Source organism: Zeugodacus cucurbitae, chromosome 2, assembly GCF_028554725.1.
Source record: "Zeugodacus cucurbitae isolate PBARC_wt_2022May chromosome 2, idZeuCucr1.2, whole genome shotgun sequence".
Classification (NCBI taxonomy): Eukaryota; Metazoa; Arthropoda; class Insecta; order Diptera; family Tephritidae; genus Zeugodacus; species Zeugodacus cucurbitae.
The window spans coordinates 34,294,223-34,308,484 of NC_071667.1; the positions used below are offsets into that span (position 1 = coordinate 34,294,223).

The 14,262-nt window shown below is 33.0% G+C and overlaps 1 long non-coding RNA gene across 1 annotated transcript; it reads left to right on the forward strand.

Annotated features, from left to right (window-relative positions):
- The first annotated feature begins 2,285 nt into the window (after window positions 1-2,285).
- On the forward strand, window positions 2,286-13,471 carry LOC105210708 (uncharacterized). Its single transcript, XR_008471071.1, has 3 exons — window positions 2,286-2,859; window positions 2,937-5,174; window positions 5,235-13,471. It is a non-coding gene; the product is annotated as an uncharacterized LOC105210708 (long non-coding RNA).
- The last annotated feature ends 791 nt before the right edge of the window (window positions 13,472-14,262 follow it).

A 14,262-nucleotide genomic window follows, 5' to 3' on the forward strand; every position in this document is an offset into this window, starting at 1 on the left:
TTGCCGAAAGCAACCTCCTCAGGGTGCCAAGGAACATGTGTTCCAAGTTTCATTAAGATATCTTAATTTTTACTCAAGTTATCGCTTGCACGGACAGACGGACGGACAGACATCCGGATTTCAAATCTACTCGTCATCCTGATCATTTATGTATATATAACCCCATATCTAACTCTTATATTTCTTGGTGACACAAACAACCGTTATGTGAACAAAACTATTATACTCTGTGCAACAGGTTGCGAGAGTATAACAAGTGCAGTAGAAAAATCGAAATGAGAAATGTAGCTCCTATTTGACTTGGCTTTCGTATATCTCGTAATTGGTTATGAATAAATTTAAAATGTATTTAATATAAACAAATTTAAATATTTATTTTTGAAAATATGCAAAAGCTTTGTAATTCTAATAATGTTTAATATTTTGTCTGCAGTGGATCTTCTAGCGGAAATGCCATACGTAATATCAAAATCATATTCATTAAGCAGAATTTTCCACCTCTGATGTTTCATATTAGGCTCTTTAATATTATGTAACCAAGTTAAAGGCTTGTGATCCGTTTTATTACAAATTTTCGACCATATAAATAAGTTCGAAAGTGTTTCACCGACCATACCATGGCTTAAGCTTCTTTCTCTATTGTAGAATATCGAATTTCATGATCCCACAGATCACAAAGTTCGAGATGCATAGCAAATTGGATGACTATTTTGACTTAAAAAAGAGCCAATTGCAAATTGGGAAGCATCGGTTGTGAGTATGAATTTCTTGTTAAAATCAGGTGGTTGTAAAACGGGTTTACTGGTTATAAGTTTTTTAAATTATTAAAAGAGTTCAAAAAATCAATATTTTGAAAATCTAAAATAACACTGGATCACAAATTTGAATTTGTTTTTTGTTCCACGGATGCCCCTATCCAATTTGTATGTGAAATGGCTCGCTGATTTCGAAAATCGAGTAAATTTTTTTTTATGGAGACGTCTTTGAGATATTTGCAATTTACCGTTATTCGACCCAAAAAACAAAGTGTCTTCATTTAATCAGGTATATCTCAATGACCAGTTGAGCAATCTTACTGCAAATTATGGAAAATAAAAGTGAATGAAATTTCCTAAAAATATTGTCTACTCCATTTTTCCATAGGCCTTATAATTTCTGAGAAATTGATTAACCACTTCGTTATGAAAAAATTAAAAAAAATAAACTTTGACAAGAAAAAAATTTTAAAACAAAAGATATTTTTAATTTTTTTTTTATTTTATATGAAGTCCTGTTTCTTTAGAAAAAACTAAGCTACCAACGAACATAATATATGGATAAATAGGAAAGTTGTACATGATCAAATAAATATATACAAGTCGCGCAAAGTCAATGTATACGTATATGCGTATGTAGTGTGTAAATTAGGGGTGGGATATCTAGCTATGCGCTGTTTCTGTTAAGTAAAAAGTCAATTTTCATGTCGTGTTTAGTTTTTATAAACTCATTTATTTATCCAATCTATATATTCAAAATATTTTGGTATTGATCCTAAAAATATTGATAAACCATGGACTCCGAATATTTTGTGTTCCTTGTGTCGAATAATATTGGTTCAATGGGAATCAGGATCAACAAAGTACGTATTAAAATTATAAAACTATGCTTCTTTTTATTTCATAGTAATTTTTAATTTTTTTCTTTTTCAGGCGATACATGAAATTTAATGTATCAATGATATGCCGAGAACCTACATGCCACTCAGAAGATTGTTATATTTGTATGACAAAAGTACTTGGCTTTGGAAAATCAAGAAAAGTGATTTATGCTAACGTACCTACCGTTTCATTGCCAGTTCCACATTCAGCTGAAGTTGCGTATCCAGTTTCGTTGTCAACAGCAGTATATGAAGGATCATCTGAATATGGGAAATCAAGTTGTAATGAATTTTTAATGGAAAAATAGAGAAACGTTCTATCAGAAGCGCAACTAAACGATTGGATTAGAGATTTGGAATTATCCAAGGAAAAAGCCTCTTGTAGGCAACAATTTCAATTCGTGTCACCCCATGTTAAGGTGACATATTATAGAAATCGTCACGAACCATTTGCCAAACACTATACGAAGGAAGACAATGTATGCTATTGCAAAGACATCCCAGAATTATTCAAAGAGTTTGGTCAACCATATGATTCCGAGGAGTGGCGATTGTTCATAGACAGCAATAAACTGAGCTTGAAGGCCGTATTACTGCATAATGGCAACAACAAGCCCTCGATCTCGATCGCGCATGCATTAAACATGAAGGAAACATACGAGGTAATGGAGAAATTGTTAAAATTCATCAAATATGAAGAGCATGATTGGAAAATATGTGCCGAACTTAAAGTCGTTGGAATGTTATGCGGTCTACAAAGTGGCAACACAAAACACTGCTGATTTCTCTGCAAATGGGATAGCCGAGCTCGTAAAGACCACTATTGCATTAAGGATTGGCCGGAAAGAGTTGAATTTACAATTGGTGTGGATAATATCAAATACGTCCCACTTGTAAAGAAGGAAAAAATCATTCTTCCGCCATTGCACATCAAGCTCGGCCAGATTAAAAATTTTGTTAAAGCGTTAGAGAAGGCAAAGCATTCAATTATTTGCAAAATTTTTTCCCAAATATTTCCCAGGCCAAGATAAAAGAAGGTATATTTGATGGACCTCAAATAAAAAAGTTGATAAATAATGACCAATTCAAAGGACTATTGTCACCAGTTGAGGCAGCAGCGTGGGATCCCTTCGAAATGGTCGTTTCTTCTTTTCTCGGTAAACACAAAAGTCCAAACTACGAGAAGATAGTGCGTGACCTAATCAAAAATTATGCAGAAATGGGTGATTATTCAAAACTTATTTAATTGAATTATATAAAATTTTATAATTTACTTATTTACATTTTCTTTTTTCTCCAGGCGTAAATATGTCTTTAAAAATTCATTTTCTGCATTCCCATTTAAGTTTTTTTCCGGCAAATCTCGGAGACGAAAGTGACGAGCATGGCAAATGAAATTAATTGAGAATCGATACCAAGGTTTCTGGGACGTCGGTATGATGGGTGACTACTGTTAGTTTCTCCTAAGAGAAACCGATCCTAAACTAAATAAACGACATAACAAAACACATAATCATTTCGACTATAATGTAAGAACATCAACTTAAGACAAAAATAACACATTGTTTTAATAAATATTACTAATATATAAATAAATGAGTTTATAAAAACTAAAAACGACATGAAAATTGACTTTTTACTTAACAGAAACAGCGCATAGCTAGATATCCCACCCCTACTTTACACACTACATACGCATATAACTATATGCTGACGACCTGTACGTAAATGACACGTACAGTACGTAAATTTGGAACCATGTACCGTGTACCGAAGCTTTAGCGAAAATCACGAAAATGTACGTAAATTGAAACGGAGAATATTGATGTACGTAATTTGCGTTAAAACAACAAAAAATTTCTATACAATTGTGTCCCACCCGTGACGATGGAATGAATACCCCTAATGCAAATTAAATATATTCACCCAGCTTTAACTATGTTAAACTCGCCATTATGGCAACGCCGTTTGTGGAATGCTTTTATTGTATTTGTTCGTGTTAAAGAGAAATTACATGTGGTAAAGCTCTTCTTATTTACATTTATTCATGTATTTTCTACCAACAATTTGTGGAACTTATGCTGACAGGTGATATTGGGGAAGCGACGCTATTGTGTGTGTACGTTGTATTATTTTTTTTAAATGTTGCGAAAACGTGGCAAAAATATATTTAACGAAAAATTGCGCGAAGAATTTTCGTTTATTAAGAAAGCGAAGATCGAAGGTGATGTCCTTTGCGAAGTGTGCAACACGGGTTTTAGTATTATGCATAGTGGTCGCCGAGATATTGAGTCGCATATTAAATCAAAAAATCACCAAAATGCATTGCACGCTGCCACGTCCAGCCACACACTGAATAGATATTTAAAAAGTTCAACTTTGACCGGAACAGATGCCCATATCGCGGCGTATGTAGGCGTTTGGGCATTTCATGTGATAAGTTCTAATCACAGTTTTCGCTCGGCCGATTGCGCTTCCAAAATCATTCGGAGTTGTTTCGCAATGTCCAAATTTTCTTGTGCGCGAACGAAATGCGAAGCCATCGCAACCGGAGTGTTCGCACCGTTCGTATTGCAAGAGCTTCGGAAAGACTTAAATGACTGTCATTTCTTCACTATATTGACGGACGCCTCTAATCATGGCAGCACAAAAATGTTTCCGATATTAGTTCTTTTCGGAAAAGGATGGCGTCAAAGTGAAAATTATAGACTTGGTAGATGCACATGGAGAAAGTTCCGAAATAATTGTAAATTTGCTGAATAGTGCTATGAACAAATTGAACATAAATAAGAAACTAGTTGCGTTTTGTGGAGATAACGCGGCGTGTAATTTTGGCAACGTTAATCGAACCGGCACAAATAATGTGTTCTACAAACTGAAGCAGCTTTATCCTGGATTGATTGGCGTTGGATGTGCAGCGCATATTGTTCACAATACTTTAAAAAAAGCTTGCGACAAAATGCCTTTTGATGTGGAGATCATTGTAGTCAAAATTTATTCACATTTCTATTTGTTCACCGTGCGTGTCGCAAAATTTAAAAAATTTTGTGAAACCGTGGATGTGGAATATAAAAAACTGATAGGTTACAGCAAAACTCGTTTCCTAGGCTTGTTGTCATCAGTCGACTCAATATTAAGAATTTTTGATGGTCTTAAGGAGTATTTTTTGGGAGATCGCAACACCCCAAATTCTTTGCTACTATTTTTTGAAGATCCAAGGGCTAAGATGTGGCTGCTTTTCCTTCGTGATCAAGTAAGTATCGGTTAATGGGAATGAAATGTGTCAGGCACCAATAACTTTCTTTTTAATTTCTTATGTAGGCATCTATTTTTAACAGAACAGTAAAAGCAGTGGAAAGCGACAATATTAATGCAATGGAAGTTAGGCATGCACTCAATTCTTTTGTCCAATCGCTCGAATCTCGGAAAAAAGAAGCATTTTTATCCGCTACAGTGCAAAAGGAAATGGAACATATTTCTGCTGTTGACGAAAGAGTGTCAAAAGAAGAGATGCAAGATCTCTCACGTCAATTCTATGGTTGGAATATTAATTTAGATTTATTTTCAATTAAAAAGATTTTATTCATTTCTTTCTTAGAATCATGTATAAAATATATTGATAAGTGGAAAGAACAATTTGACCATTTTATGATTTTTGCCTAGTGTGCGCTTGATCAACCACCGCAATGGAAGTTTATCGAAACCACCGCGAAGTACATCGCAACCAATATCCATTTTGATCTGGAATCATCCGATACTGATTTATTCGATCAGTTCACGTATTTGGAAAGATACGTAACCGAAGAGAAAATCCAATCGTGGGAAGAAAATGGCACTGCCACCGATCAACGCTGGGTTGAAATTTTTCAACATTTCGTCAAAAAGAAGGTTCCATACAACCAAATGGTCAGAATCACATATTCTCTCCTTGCCAGGCACATCAGCCACCGTTGAACGAGTATTTTCTCTGATCAATCAGATTTGGAACGATGAAAAATCACAAATAAAGATCGAAACATTGCGAGATCTTTTATATGTTCGATACAACATTAAAATGACTTGTAAGGAATTTTTTGAATTTTTAAAAATGCAACCTAAAATGTTGAAGGAAATTGCATCAAATGAAAAATACGCATTCAAAAATGCCAATCAGATCGACGAAAACAAAAATAAGTATGCTGAAATTTGTATGCAAAAAACGAGTTTGGATATCGAAAAATAAACTGCTTTCTCCATAACTTGACCATAAATTGAAATCAAATTAAATTAAATTGCATTTGCAAGCACCGTTTTTTTTCATTAATTAAAAACTGAACATAATATAAACTTATAGTAATCTAACTATGATTATAGAAAGAGGCAAGAAAAAAAAATTTTTGTGTACGTAAATGAGATCTTGAAAAGGTGGTCACCCTACGCATATACGTATACATTGACTTTGCGCGACTTGGATATATTTATTTGATCATGTACAACTTTCCTATTTATCCATGGATTTTGTTCGTTGGTAGCTTAGTTTTTTATAAAGAAACAGGACTTCATATAAAAAAAAAAAATTTAAATATCTTTTGTTTTAAAATTTTTCCCAAAAACTTAGTTGTATAATCAGCGAATTGAGATTTGTTCAAGTGAATTTTTAAATTAGAAGCGCGTAAAGTGTTGAAGATTTTTTAATAGATAATATAATATGTTCATCAGAGCTGGTGGAAAATATTAATATGTCATCTAAGTAGACAATTCAAATCTTGTTTATATGGTCACTTAAAACATAATTAATAAGCCTCTGAAATGTTGCAGGTGCTGTTTTGAGACCAAAAGGTATTCTCGTAAATTCGAAATGACCATCAGCTGTTGAAAACGCCGTCTTTGCTCTATCATTAGGGTGTACCTCAATCTGGTGAAAGCCTTTCGACTATTACTGGGTACGATTATTTCTTGCGCTAACCTTTCTTTTATCTGTCGATCTACCTCCGCGCGATGTACCACCGGATATTTATAAAATCTCTTCTCCTTCATTAAATTAAATAGGCATTGTTGTATCGTCTGTTAATTGTTTTTTTTTTTATAATCAATTATTGAATTTAAATCTAATAAAATATTATTCCCTATGATACCGTCGAAATAGTTGTGAAATGGATATTCTATAAAATTCACAAAATAGTTATTTTTATTAAATTCCTTAAAAAGTGGAAAACTATACTGGTTTCTTGTTAAAATATTTCTGCCTAATACTTTTAATGATCGTATATGATCGTACAAACGTAATGCATACCTAAGAATTTATTATACCAACTTTCATTCCCGTGTCTACAATAAATCTAAGTTTCCTTATATGTGTATTGACAATTATATAGGGTAAAATTTAAAATCAACGGGAAAAGATTTGAAGAATTTCCATTACCGTCATATGGCGGAATACTACTAAGATTACTTAATATAAGCTTAAATTTAGCATTAATATGTAAGTTTTTCATTTTAATTGTTGATTTGTTAAACAATCAAAGGTATCGTGCGTGTGCGGTGTTGTTGCAATATTTCAATTACAGCAGCTGTTAATAGATGTTGAACGAATGCGATTTGTTGTTGTTGTTGAAAAATTGTTTTTATAAATACCTGTTCAATGAACCTTACTGACTTCCTGCACTGGTTTTACAATCCAAAGTCACGTTTTGTCTTAAGTACAATGAAGATGTTGCTGTTTTTTCCCTTGAAAGCTCGACGAAGGAGTTACTGTTGCTTGCTTTTTTTTAGGTGATCTTCCTGTCATTCACCCAGGAAAAATTGTTGTTATTCTTTTTTGAAGGTGACCTTCTTGTCACTCACCCTGGATCAAATTTTGTTGTTTTCTAAAGCACGGCGAAGAAGATGTTGCGTTTTTCCCAAAGCTCGATAAAGCTTTAAATCACGGTAATTGAACCGGAAAAAGTCCGAAGATGTTGTTTTTTTTTTAAGCCGACGAAGTATTTGTAGTTGTATGCACAATTGGCCTTCAAATGACCTTATAGGCAGTTGCAAAAAATGTTTATAATTTATAATAGATTATTAACTTTTTCGTGAAAAATCATCACACTTCTTTTAATTAGTGTGTTTTGTTTTTTAGTACTTTCTGCACTTTAAATCACGTTTTTTAGTAATATTAAATTACTTTACGTAAAAATTTAAACTTTTTAGTTCGCGACCGACTGCGCCAATAAGAATACGTCCGTTCTTTTCAAATGTAACTTTATAAATGATGCATATTTACAATTCTTAGAACTAAGAGTAGATTACAATGAGCTTAAAACTAGTGAGAGTAAACATGTGTATTGTTGTTGTTTACAGAGAAAGTCCTTATTGGAAAGATCAGTTTGCAAGTGAGTAAATAACGAAATGGAAGGAATACATATGAGAGGATAAATAGTAGAGGTAAAGAAAGATTGCAATTATAAATGTATGTTGTTAGTAGTAGGAGCATTGGTATATGACTATATGTTTAAAATGATGTATATTATAAAGACATGATATAGCTTTCTCTAACTCTAACACCCTTCCAATTCTTCGATAACAATTTCGGTGTCTTGTGAATATTCTAAAACTTCATCGAAGCCAAGGTCTGCAGCCACACCATGCTTCAGTCAAAGGATCTCTCAAAACAAAATAAAACAGTTCCTCTATGCTAGTTATAACACTCAAATATTTACATATTTGTTTTCAAACATTGATGTAAAACAAAACAAACACAGATGTTTTTGTGTTGTGATGGCTGCTTTCACACGTCACAGATGTTTGAGGAAATTGTGAGCATTTCAGCTTTTGAATTTTGCCCAGCATAAGGTAATCATCACAAAATTCAAAAACTTCACAATATTGAGTGTGGTGATTTTTGTGAGGGCATGATAATAGGGCTGTAAGTTGTAAAATTTCCACATATCGTTCGATTCGTTTGACTGTCATTTTATATGACCGTGCGTTGCCAAATATGCCGGATATCATACACATAACTATATCGATTAGTTAGAAAATTGATTCAAAAAACTCTCTCTTTGGTTTTTTCTCGACAGTTTATCAAACAATTAATCACATATGCCCCTCCATACCTAGATCATGTATTCCGAATTTTATAACTTAAATTGTAGCTTTGTTATATCCCTTATTGTGTAACTACTTCTCATAGTATCAAGGTATAAGTTTGATCTAAGTTATATTAGGATATCCAGATTATATTATCGCTTGACCAAATTGCCGACCGGACAGACGGATGTTAAGCTGTGACCACGTCCACTTACCTAATGTCTTAACTTATATTTTATTTTTTGCATTTGTCCGGTTTTGACTATCTACAATACAATCTCATATCGATAATTGTAACGCGCATGCAGTTTTATTAAGATATCTGGATTTCAATTCAAATTGTCGCTTGACTGAATGGCCGCATGGACATTGTGACTAAAATTTTAAAATTTTTGATACAGTGAAACTTCCAAAACTCGATCTTTAGAATTGGTAATAGCGTTTAGAAAGCAAATTTCATACAAATTTACTTCCATAACTCAAACTTTCTTAACTCGAAGGTCTCCATAACTCGAATTCTTGAATTGGTAATAGAAACAAATTGTATACAAATTTCATTCCATAAATCGAACTTTAAGAAAGGCATGAGATACAGACGTCAAGAGCCAAGCAATAGCAAAGTGCTGCAAACAAAATTACAGAAAACATGTTTTAATGTATTTACATAAAACTTTTTGCGAAGTAAATAACTAAAAATGTGTATAAATCTATGATTTATAAAATTATGTTTTAATGAAATTTCTATAACTCGGAGTCAATCTAACTCGAAGTTTTTTTGTGGATTATGGTGATTCGAATTAGAGAAGTTCCACTGTATTTTAAATAAAATTAGCAACATATCAAGAAGTTTGAAAAGTACATATGTATATTAGCAGTAAATACAGAGAAATTGAAATAATCGCCAGCATCCCTTCAATCCCAATGAAAAAAGCAAGCATTCCATTTGTTAATTTCACAAGAACAATTTTCGTAGATGAAGAGATCTTCATGTACTCACATGCATTTCGCTAAATGCATGTAGCTAAACTGCATTTCGCAGTAGCGGTATTCGTCAATGAAGTTTTGAGTATTCTAAGAGAAGAGAAAATCTTTGCCTACAATTGTGCTTGTGCGCAGTATCCAAAGAGAAGTTACTAATGTATAACATTTCTCTTTTGCAAGCTCTTAGCTACATATAAAACACATATCTACATATGTATTCTGAGATATGCAATCTACATACATATGTATTCTGAGCTATGCATTCAAACACCATGGCATTCGTTCACTAAGCTACTTAGTGCATTTGTGAGATGTGACACTTCGCGCGTCTCATTTATATAACTGTGCTATCTTTTCAATTTTTAAAATTCGTAATTTCAACTTAACGGTTGTTTGCCGTTAAGTAAAAACCATAAAGTGTTATAATTAGGCCACAAATTAAATTATTTCTAAACAAAATTTAGAAACCAATTGCAGCAGTTACATATGTATGCATATCACCAAATTCGTTTATATGCAAGATGTTCTAAACATTTTATTAATTATCTCTATGAATAACTGATCCGAATTTCTAGATATGATTCGAATATTCAACTAATTGTCGATGGTACATCCGTATACATTTCTTTACTTACAATATTTAATCGCACGCTGATATATTTTTATAAATAATCAATAGATACGATATATAGAACCAGAGGTGTGAATTATATATAAACTTAATATTTATCTAGTACATAGGGTAAAGATTTCACCATACTGAGATATACTCTCGCAACATGTTGCAAAGATAGTAATATAATTTTGTTCACAAAACGGTTGTTTGACTGAACTGAAAATACATACACTGACTCACATTGTAAATGGGACACCCCAAAAATATTATTTTTTTAAACTTTGAATATAAATGGAAAACAAAGTATGCAAGTTTTTTCTATAATTCTTTTTTATTTCAAATAAGACATCTATTTTTATTGAAATGGAGAAAAAACAACCAAAGATTATGCTTTAACAACAACAAAAAGAACATATGTATGTATTTATGTACATACATTTATTGCGCGTTCAAGCAACTCACACTTGAAATGATACAGTTTAGCGTCGCGCCATAGTACCGTTATTTTGTCGTAAAACTGAACTATAAAGTGCTGAACACAAAGACGACGACACGACACGACGTAGCGACGGCTGATCACAAATGTCGCTTTGAAGCCAGCGTCTTGAAAATTTTGAAACAGCAATTTCATTGTTGCCGTACTTTCACTTCAATAAAATTTACATATTTAGATTGAAGTGAAATTATTTGTGCAAAAAATGTAAAAATTGGCGATTTATTTGTTTTAAATAATCGATTGTTATTATAAATGTTATATCAAAGCTATTTTACGTTTCTGCTGGCAAAATTACGTCATATTTGTTATGACTTTTAACTTTACAGCTGCCCATTGTCGTCGCCAAAATTAGAAACATTTTTAATTTAGCGACAACGAAAACTACAAGACTGTTGTCGCGTAGTCGTGCTGTTGTCAAAAAATCTGTGCCCATAAGAACCCGTGTGTTTTAATATTTGACAGATGTCGCTCGTCGTTTGTCGTCTTCTATGTGTTCAGCACATAAGTGATAATGCTTTTAGTAGTTTCTTAGCTGGCAACAGAATAAGATTATCAGTGACTAAAAGTAAAAAAATGCCTCGCACTACGATAGCAAAAAGGAAAATTATTGTTAATAATTACAAAAACAATAAATCTATAAGGAAAATCGCTGAAATTGTAGGCAAAAATAAATCTACTGTATTTAACATTATTCAGGGCTTTAAAAAACCCGTACATTATATAATAAAGTACCTGACCGATGTACAAAACCCGTACATTATATAATAAAGTACCTGACCGATGTACAAAACGAAAAATTGACGACGGTTTTTGTTGCGTATAATTAAAAATAACCCATATACATATGTCTGTTGTAGAGTTACAAAAACAGCTAAACGAAGAAAAGAAAGTTGAAGTAAGTGCAGAAACGGTTCGTAGATTGCTTAAACAAAATAAACTTATCGCCAGAATACCTCGTCGAAAACCACTGATATCACCAAAAAACCAAAAAGAAAGAATGGAATTTGCTCTGAGATATCAATATAAGGACTATTATTTTTGACGTAAGGTAAATAATTTTTAAAGCTTGATTAATGAAATTTTGTGTGAATTTCAATTATTTTAGGTTCTTTTCACTTACGAAACCAAAATTAACATCTTTGGATCGGACGGCAAACGTTTCGTATGGAGAATGTCCGGTAAATAATTGGACGACAAAAACATAAAAATACAGTGAGGTTCGGGAGTGGGTCACTGATGATTTGGAGTTGTATGTCGGGGGATGGAGTCGGAAAACTGCATTTTGTAGACGAAATGTTAGATGGTAAAGGATATATAGACATTTTGAAAGCAAATGTTCAGCGCGAAACAACTTGGTATTCGTGATTGTTTTATGTTTTACCAAGACAACGACCCAAAACATAAATCCTGGAATGCTAGAAATTGGTTGCTCTATAATTGCCCAAGAGTACTTTCTACACCTGCTCAAACCCCCACATTAATCCCATAGAGCATTTATGGGCAGAACTTAAAAGAAGACTGTCTAAAAGAAAAATTAAAACAAAATCAGAGTTAAGGAAAGCAGTGAAAGAAGAATAGAGCCAAAAATTGTGGAAAGTATGCCACGTCGGCTCCATGAGATCTTAAATAAGAAAGGAAAATCTACAAGATATTGAACTCCAGCAAACTTATTTTTTTCTTCACTCTACAAACTGTTCCATTTCAAGTGTGAGTTGCATTGGACGCGCAATAAATGTAAATATGTTCTTTTTGTTGTTGTTATAGCAAAACCTCTGGTTGTTTTTTTATTTTCAATAAAAAATAGATGTCTTATTTAAAATAAAAAAGAATTTTTGAAAAAAGTTGCGTACTTTGTTATACTCTCGCAACCTGTTGCACAGAGTATAATAGTTTTGTTCACATAACGGTTGTTTGTGTCACCAAGAAATATAAGAGTTAGATATGGGGTTATATATACATAAATGATCAGGATGACGAGTGGATTTGAAATCCGGATGTCTGTCCGTCTGTCCGTCTGTCCGTGCAAGCGATAACTTGAGTAAAAATTAAGATATCTTAATGAAACTTGGAACACATGTTCCTTGGCACTCTGAGGAGGTTGCTTTCGAAAATGGGCCCACAAAATGGCAGAAACCGAAAACCTATACAGTGTCATAACTAAGCCAAAAATAAAGTTATGAAAATGAAATTTTGAACATAGGATCCCATTAGGGAGGGGCACATTTGGATGTAATTTTTTTGGGGAGGTGGGCGTGGTCCCGTCCTCAAATTGGTTTTTGGTACATATCTCGGAAACCAATAGAGCTATATAAACCAGACTTTCTGCAGTCGTTCTGTTTAGCCACTTCTTAGTACAGTATAAAAATGAAAGAAATCGGATAATAACCACGCCCACCTCCCATACAAAGGTTAGGTTGAAAATTACTAAAAGTGGGTTAACTCACTAACGAAAAACATGAGAAATACTAAATTTCACATAAGAAATGGCAGATGGAAGCTGCACTCAGATTTTTTTACAAAATGGAAAATGGGCGTGGCGTCGCCCACTTATGGATCAAAAACCATATCTCAGGAACTACTCGACCGATTTCAATGAAACTTGGTTTGTAATAGTTTCCTTACATCTCAATGATAGGTTGTGAAAATAGGCCAAATCGGTTCACAACCACGCCTACTTCCTATATACCTGAACTTTGAAGTGGATCTGAATCGTTTACATTACAATATATAAAGTAAGCACTAGTGAAGATATCGGTGCAGAACTTTGCATAATTACTATATTAAGGTGTGGCAGCCCCATTCTAAAAATCGCCGAAATCGGACCATAGGTTTTTAAGGCCCCATATATCGAACACGAGGACCTCGGTGCTTCTAACCTAATATTGGGGTTTCCAACTTTCAATGGACTTTATACAATATATATGACGAATATGCGGGTCAAATTGTGTGTTATATATTACTAATAAAGTTAAATAAATTGCGAGAGTATAAAATGTTCGGTTACACCCGAACTTAGCCCTTCCTTACTTGTTTTCTATATATATTCAAAGCTAAAAAAATAAATATTTTTGGGGTGTTCGTTTTTAGTATGAGTCAGTGTATATAAAGCGCTCTAACTAAGCCAAAAAACTGTAAAATATAGATTTAACCACAGTTTTAGTTATTTACTTCGCAAAAATACTTTATTTAAAAAAAGTTAGTCAACTAATTCTTTGCAAAATGCAAATTGATACAAAAAATCAACTTTGACACGAAATTTCTATAACAAAGGTCTAGTTTTTTATGATCTTTATGTTACATTATTATTATAAGATATCTAGTAATAGAATTTGTTAAAAAAAACAACAAAAATAAAACAAAAACCTAAGATAGACCTCGAATAAGCAAAAACAACAAAAAACCAACTGTCAATGAATTTATTGCAAAATGCATGTACAAGTAGAATAGAGATTCCTGAGAAATGAACGAGACATCATTTAAAAA